The sequence below is a fragment of the Parus major genome, chromosome 1 (genome assembly GCF_001522545.3).
Source record: "Parus major isolate Abel chromosome 1, Parus_major1.1, whole genome shotgun sequence".
Lineage (NCBI taxonomy): Eukaryota > Metazoa > Chordata > Aves > Passeriformes > Paridae > Parus > Parus major.
The window spans coordinates 25,031,711-25,039,691 of record NC_031768.1 but is presented as its reverse complement, the minus strand read 5'-3'; positions in this window follow the sequence as shown (position 1 = coordinate 25,039,691).

The window sequence follows — 7,981 nt, the reverse complement described above, 5'->3', positions numbered from 1 at the left end:
CGTGAGATGCTGCTGACTTTAGATCAGCAACAAACAAGGGCAGATTCTTATGGATATGGGTATGGAAAAAGGAGAAAGGGAAAGAAAGAAGGAGAGGAGAGGTGAGGAGAAGAAAAGGAAATGGAGAAGGAAAAGAGATTTAACACACTGCACAGTGAATGCAAGCCTTAAAAGAACCTGAGGACTGGTCACAGGAAAAACACAAAGCAGGTCCAGCTTTATGTAGGAGATGCAGTCACAAACAAGACACTCAACTCATCAAAAGACATTTCTACATTTCTACGTGCTTACATTTCTGAAGTACCATCTCCAGAAGAAAACAAGGTTTTCCTTTTAGTAAGTACACAGCACATCAAGGCTGAACAATTTGTTAATGTGAACGTTGGAGAGAAGAGCGATTACAGCAATAAAGGTTCTGACACAGCAATTAAAGTAGCTGGGTTAGACTAAGGGAATCTTGTAAAACCCCCATGTGCCCAACTTTGTAGACAAACTTGATGTGGTTTGGGGGAGTGTGTGGCTTTGTGATCACATAATCAAGGACTGTGAGGGTGGGAGCACACCTGGGTTAGAGCCAGTTTTGTTGCTGGTTTTGTGGATGCAGGTTTAGCTGCACACACAGCCCCAGGAAGCCCGTGTTCCTGGGGAGACTGGGGACAGGAACTTCACTGTTATGTAGGATTTAACAGTTTTGCTCAGAAAATCTAGTGAGGGTTTTTGGACAGGAAAATTGCAGGATTTAGCTGAAATGTGAGGAATCTTTGGGTCCCTAGTTAATTATGATTTGCTTTGTTATAGTAACAGAAATAGTGCTAGAGAAAAGAAGACAGTTCTTGTAATAATAAGCGTAGGCACTCTTACAATTTTTTTTATTTGTATTCTTCCTTCTTAAAAGAAGTTGCTGCAAAGAACCCCAGTTCTCTCAGCCACTCCTCATAAGACTTGTTCTCTAGAACCTTCCCCATCTTCACTGGTCTTCTTTGAACACGCTCCAGCACCTAAATGTGAAGTTCACCTTTAACTTGTCTTGTTTTTTTCACATGCTGACTGTGTAAAGCATCTGAATCTTTGCCAGACTTGGTAGCTACTCACAGATTAGAGCTCCCCAAGGAACTTTTGCCTGCTTTAACAGAGCTGTCCTTGCTGTGCATCCTGAGCAACCTCTCATTTAATCAGTAATACTCATTTCTCTGTCCTACTTATGATGCACACACAGCAGCACTCATAAAACCTTGGTAGAGCCACAGATGTGACCTCAGGGGCTGAGCTAGGTCTTCCCAAGGCAGAATCGTCTACACACTCCAATTTCTTAAGTAATCTCACCCAGCTTGTTCTTAAGCAATCTTGAAGTTAGAGGTCCCATTTTCCCCTCTAACCTGTGCAACTGCTTCTCCATTTCTCCTGCCCCAGTATCATTTGTCATTCCTAACCTGAAGCTTTCCTGCTGCCATTTAATCTGTGTTTTCCATGGATTCCTCACAGAACAGATACCAATAAATATGTGTGGACAAGATGTATCAATTAAAAAATGAGTACTTATAATAGTCCTCTGCATATTTGAAAACTGTTTCTGTGTCTTCTCTAGGATAAATCCTACTTCATTCGGAAGTGTGTTTAGACCTCAAGCACCCCTGTTCCAGGGCAATGTACAAATAGCTCACTTTTGCCTGTAGCCAAGGGACCCAGACCCTGACACTGCTCTAGGCAGGTCTCCATCAGTCCACTTAACCTACTCACCTACTCACCCACTCTGAACCTAGATTTTTGCTGGCAAAGGCAGTATTCTTTAAATAATGTCCTAAATTTCTAAGATTCTATCTCCAGAGAAAAGTGAAGGCTAGGTCAGGGTTTCTACATGTAGATTGAGAGATTTCTCCTCTCTAGATCTTCAAAACTGTCTATCACTTGGAAATGTCTTTATCCACTGCTAAGTCCTTCCCTAAAACAATCACATCACATCCATGTGTGGCAGGCCACTGGGTCTCATGTGGTGCTTCTTTAGCCCTAATTATTATTTTTCATGTGTTCCTTCAGTTCCAGACTTCAGAAGTGATGAGAGGGCTGTGCCACAGTCCCCTAGAGCAGTGGTTTTACAGCACAACCCCCAGCCTGTGGCAGTATGTGCTGTGAGGGTTTGCAGGGGAGGGTGAAGGAGGCTGGGGCTGTGTTTGGCAACCAGGCAGGTTGCAGCAGTGTCACCCAGCCTGTCTGCTGGCACCACTCTCCAGAGGGAATTGTCCCCTCATGCTGTCTCATGCCAAAAAACAGAGTTTAGGAGCATGATAACACAAATACAGGACCAAGGATTTGTCTTGGGAGCAAGATCAGTCAGCAACATGGGTGTGTATTATGTTAGGAGAAGGAGGTTCTGTTCATAGAATTTTTAGACACATTAAAGAAATTAAAGAAATGACTGCAGGAACAATCCCATGTCATGGTCATGGTAAAAAAATCAAAAATTTTTATTTATCTGTCTCAACAGCTTGAAGTCCACTTCAGAGAACTCATCACAGTCTCCTCTTTTTTTGTGGGAGTTTGATTTAACTATGCCAGAGAAAACCATGGAATAATGATTTGAGATGATCAATGAAATTTCTTAAGCAAATGTTTGTTAATGCTCTGCATTTAAGCCCCAACTGCATTTAAACCCCAACCCTGCATTTAAAACTAACTCAGATTTATTCAAACATTTACTTGCCCTACAAGTAATTTTGTTATGGCAGGTTTCTTCCCAAACAGCTAGTTGAATTATTAGAGAATTAATCTTCTCTCATAATGCGCAGAAAAATAGTTTTGGGGTTTTCATTTTTTTATAGTATTTGCTCTCCTGCTCTGCTATTGTACATAGTGGTAGAATAGTTTGCTTATTCCTAGCCTTGAACATATTTACCAAGAAAACATTAGTTTTAACAAGCAATTTTCAAGTGTCTTGTTACAAGTCATTCTTTCACCTTGGTGACTATTTTCTTTGATCATATTCATTCTGTGCTGAGAAAAAACAAAGTGAAATGAAGAGTGGAAAAAAACACCCCAACCACTCTATAAAACGAAAGCCAGGTTTCAAGTGTATATGCACTGGAATTTGATAAAATTCTTTGAATATAAAAAATACAGGCTTTCTTTAGGTTGTCCCATTACAAACAATAGTACCAAAACATGCATACTCAGAGATTACAAAAAAATTTAAAAAATAGTATTTTCTGTGTTTTCCCACCATGAAATGACATGTTTCACTACACTGAAAAAGAGCAGCTGAGTGTCAGTGGTCTAGGTCAGTTTTCATTAACAGCCTAAATGATAGCATAGCAACTGCATTCAATACATTTGCAAATAAGCAAAAACTTGAGAGGGGATGCCGGCATGCTGGTCCAGGAATAGAATTCAAACGTTCTTGGCAAATAATCTGAAAAGGCTGGGAATATTAATAGCAATACAGCACACATCGTGTCCAGTTCTCCTCCTCTGCTCTGCATGAGCAAGGCCTGGTATGAAATACTGTGTCCAGTTTGGGGTGGCACATTCTAGGAAGAGTAATTGGAGGGGGAACAGTGAAAATGATCAGAGCTCCAGAAAACAGCATCTCCAGCCTGCTTGTTATAGCTGAGTGAATACTGAGGTGTGACATGGTGAGTTTTTAAGTACATGAAATGCCGCAGCTGGGATGGACGAAACTGTTCTTGTCTAAGCTGAATGGGAGAGAAACTACAGACTCACACCGCATCAAATACAAATCAGGTCAGACACAGAAAAAACCTGCCAACTCTGGAAGCAGAAACACTGGATTAACACTGGGAGACTTCATTATTACTGGAGGCATTAAAAACATGTTAGGCTGACATCTGGTAAAAAGGGATTGGGATTCTTGAGCTTCCTTGGGCATAGAGGACAGGGGTATAGCCAGAATTTCAGCAGTCCTGTGGTTTTACGACTGTATAAGTAGTCCATCAAGATAAGGGAATCGACACCAGAGTAGAAGGTAGATCCAATCATTTTGTCATCTACCTGCAAAGAGAAAGGTGCTTTCTTTCTTCCTCCTGCCCCCCAAAAGGCATTGGTGACTGGAGTATTTGAAAGATCTCTCCGAACTTGCAAATGCAGAATTTGCTTTCCTGCTGCTTTCATAGACACTATGTGATGGTGCAAATGCATTTCTGAGTTTCCATGTAAAACCATACAGGATAAAAATAAAATTACATTATATCTGGATCCATGAAAGCTGTGGGTGGGTGGGAGGGCTGCTGCCAAAGCTGTGATTTTAAGCTTCATGAATTGGGGAGAAATTGCGGCTCCTCAGTGAGATTGATTCCATGACTGCTCAGCTTGATAAGCTCAGCAGAAGATCGGCAGGAAAAAAAAATCCTAAAACCTGTGGGGATTTTTTGTTTGAATAACAGCCCCTGTTATGAAACTGTAGTACTGCTTGTTAGTAGCTTTTGGTGTTTGACACAAATGCTACCCATCAGCTGATAGCATTAGTGATTATTTATTATTTCAGCCTCTAGTTAACAAATAAAATGATAATTTTCTGCTGAAAATACCGTTGGCAATTGATATTTTTTTAAACTTGTTTTGTGTCTTCTACTGAGACACATAAATAGAATTCAGCAATAGAAAGGTTTTTCTGCACAGTTGGGGTAGAAAAAAGGGTTGTGTACATTTACTTCATAGTTTGAGAATTCAAGGACACAGAGGAGCTTTTGGCATTTACATCTTGGCTTTAAAGGGAACTGGGAAAGCTACACCAGGCTTCGTTGTATTTTTCCTGTAGATCTCCATTCCCTTTGCCATCTCTCCTCCCTCTTTTTAGACAGGCTTTGAAAGTCCTTAAGGACCTGATAGAGCATTGCTCTAGGAGTTTCCTCATAACCAAATCCTGTCACATGAGGATACTGCTAAGAGAAGAAAAAGCACTAACAAGTTCTAGCAATGCCAAATTACATTCAGTTCTTGTATTTTCACTTGGCATGGTAACACTTCCAAAGAGCAATTGTTTCACAATCAGAACTTCTGCAGCCTGTTAATTTCCTTTCTCTTACTTAGCTGTTCAGAGACCATCAGACACTAGGCAAGCCAATAAATGTCCATCTGAGCAATTATGTAGCTTAAACATCAAGTGAGACAACCTAATTTTTTCTTGCAAGTACAATTTAAAGGGACAAACCTGACAGTATCACTAGAAAGAACTCATTTGCATAGCAACTCTTTTCTCTTTAGTGAACTTCAGGTATTGATTAAATTAAAGGTCCTGATTTTTAAGAAAGCTCTTCTCCTAAAATAATCCCTCTGTCATGACAGACATGGGACACAATTCTCTTAAACAAAACTCAGTACTTGCACCATGATTTATGTGACATTTTCATCAAAGTACTGAAGAATGTGCTAGCTGCTCCTAGGCTACTTGGACTTAAATTTACACAGGAAGTTGCATTTATAAATAAGGAGCTTGTGCCTGCATCATTGGAAATAGAAGAAAGTCTCTTTTTGGACTTGTCACTTAAAGAAGCACTGCTGTGCATAGGGATTTCAATGGCTCTTCCATGGAGGATGGCTGGCAACATAATTTAAAATGCTTTTAATAAAGACATTGAGAGGTTTACAGCCCTTGCCTCTCGTAAATATTTAAAGAAAATAAATTCCCTTACACAGCACAGCAGATGTGCAAAAAGATGACTGATGCTTAATATCCATGCTGATAGCCATGTTGCCCACAGGGAAGTCCTGAGCAAGAGGGATTTCTGAATTGAGCACTCTGAAGGAAGAGGAAACCTGATTTGCTAATTGGTTTTGGTGGGTTAAAGAGGTCAAAACCAGCTGGGTCTGCTTACTCTGTCTTGCAATGAATTGCGGAAATCTGCAGGCTCCATCCTTTGTTTCAGTGTCTGTGTGCAATGTGGAAGTAAAGAATTGACATTAAGTTTGTATTATTTGAAGTCTCAGATTAATTGTTGTCCTTAACAGGACAATGACTTTAAATCACTTTCGTCTCTGTAAACTCCAGGTGTTCAGCAAAGGGGGCCATGCTGCTGAGTTGCAAAGACTGAAACGCCTATCTGCTGTCTTTAGATATCCACAGAATAAATGTCATCTCCCCGACTGCCTTTATATTAATTCAAAGAGAATTTGACCATATTTTTGGTATCTGCTTTAAGATGGCATGAATCACACTTTCAAAATGCTTCTTTCTCTTTTCTGATTACACAAGCAACCAGTTGTGGCTAGCTTAGATACAGACATGTAACTATCAGGTCTATTAGGTTAGGACAGATGAATCCCAAACAAAAGTGCAAATATACACGGTATGCCTGGACACACATTCCTTATGCTGTGGTCCTCTGCTGATGCCAAATGACATCTGTCTGGGCAGCACCATGGGGCACTCCTGGATGCATGTCTGTCTTTCACCAGGAAACTAGACAGGGAGGAGGAAGGGAGGGAGAAGAGAGGCTGGCTGCTTCCAAGCTTTCATCCCAGTGTGGTACAGCAAAGTGACTGCAGAAGCCATCAACACCAAGAACTGACATATTCTGGGGTCCCAGTGTGTAGAAATAGCCCATGTGCCTGCTATAAAACAAATGTAGTTCAGTTCACAAGACACCCCTTGGGCACTAGATTAGGACCTCTCAGCTGGTGGCTTCACTCCCTCCTTACAAGATGATTGTCATAGAAAAAAGAAGTCAAAGGCACCAAGGCTGAAAATCATAGCATCACCTTTCTTCTGTTTTGATTTTCAGATTTAGAAAATTATTTCTCAGCAAGGGAGGCAGTGTTAAAGCAAAACCTCTGCCTAAAGGCCCAAGTGTCCTCTCTGGCTGCAGAGCTATCACTGTTTTGACACTGACAGTGTGGCACTGCACAAGGCATTGCTCCAGCTGAGGATGGTTGGTGGGAGCAGCAGTAGTGAGGCAGGTCACCCTCCCTCTTTGTTCTTTGACTTTGCTATCAGGTAATTTCAAAGAGAGGTTAATAAAGACTGTTTTTCTTTGAGCAAGGCTTGCTTTCTGTGATCATTTTCTGATAATATCATTTGTTTTCAACTTGGCAGTAGGTTTGTGGAATGAGATCCCCCTGGACCTCCATGACTTTGTATTTTACCTGGCAGCAAACATCTCAGTTCCTTCTCTTGTCACCTGATCTGGGATAAAAGAAACCCATGCCTTTCTTAAGGAGGAAAAAAAATTACAAAATCCCTGAGGGAAAGAATGATTATAGAGAACATGGGATGCACACTGTACTGGGTGGTCATTTTCTGGCAAAGCCCTAACTCAAATTCTGTTTATCAAGTAAATGAAACATTTCACCATGTGCAGCGTGACTGCTTCTGCAGCAAGCGGCAGAAACAACCCCATGTGCCAGGCAAGGGGTGAGATAGCATTACACTTCTTCAAGCTCTAAAAAGAAACCTTTGTGCCAGCTTTGGTGCAATATTTGGGTTGCTTGTAAAAAACGCAGTCTTCTATAATTTATAGTAGGTGTAATGAAATATGTGTAATTTGATGGAAAGTCCTTGATAAGATACCAGCAGTGGCAGCATGGGGTTATTTCCTAACTGGCATTTGAGAGAGACAACATGATTAAATCAGGGCTCATTTTAAGTTGACTTGTAATTGCCTGCACAGGAAAGGTAAAAAAGTAAGTTCCTCTGTAACTATGAGATTTTGTTCTCCACATCCAGATGGAATATAATATTGCTGCAGTGGCTTGTAGGCTTGTGGGGTTTAAATAGTGCCTGCAATCTGGTGCCATGCTGATTTACTAATCCTTGATCTTAGTTGAACATGATCACAGTCCCTGCTTCTGTTCATAAGGGATAGGCTTACTGTTAATTGACAGGCTTTGGCGTCCTACCAAAAGAGCTGCTATGTAGAGAAGGAACTAAAACTGAGCAGAGGATGTATCGGACAAGCCAATTTGGTGGGGGAGAAATCTATTCAGTAGATCTTTATGCCAAAAATTATTTTCTATTTTATTGTGTCATTAAAAC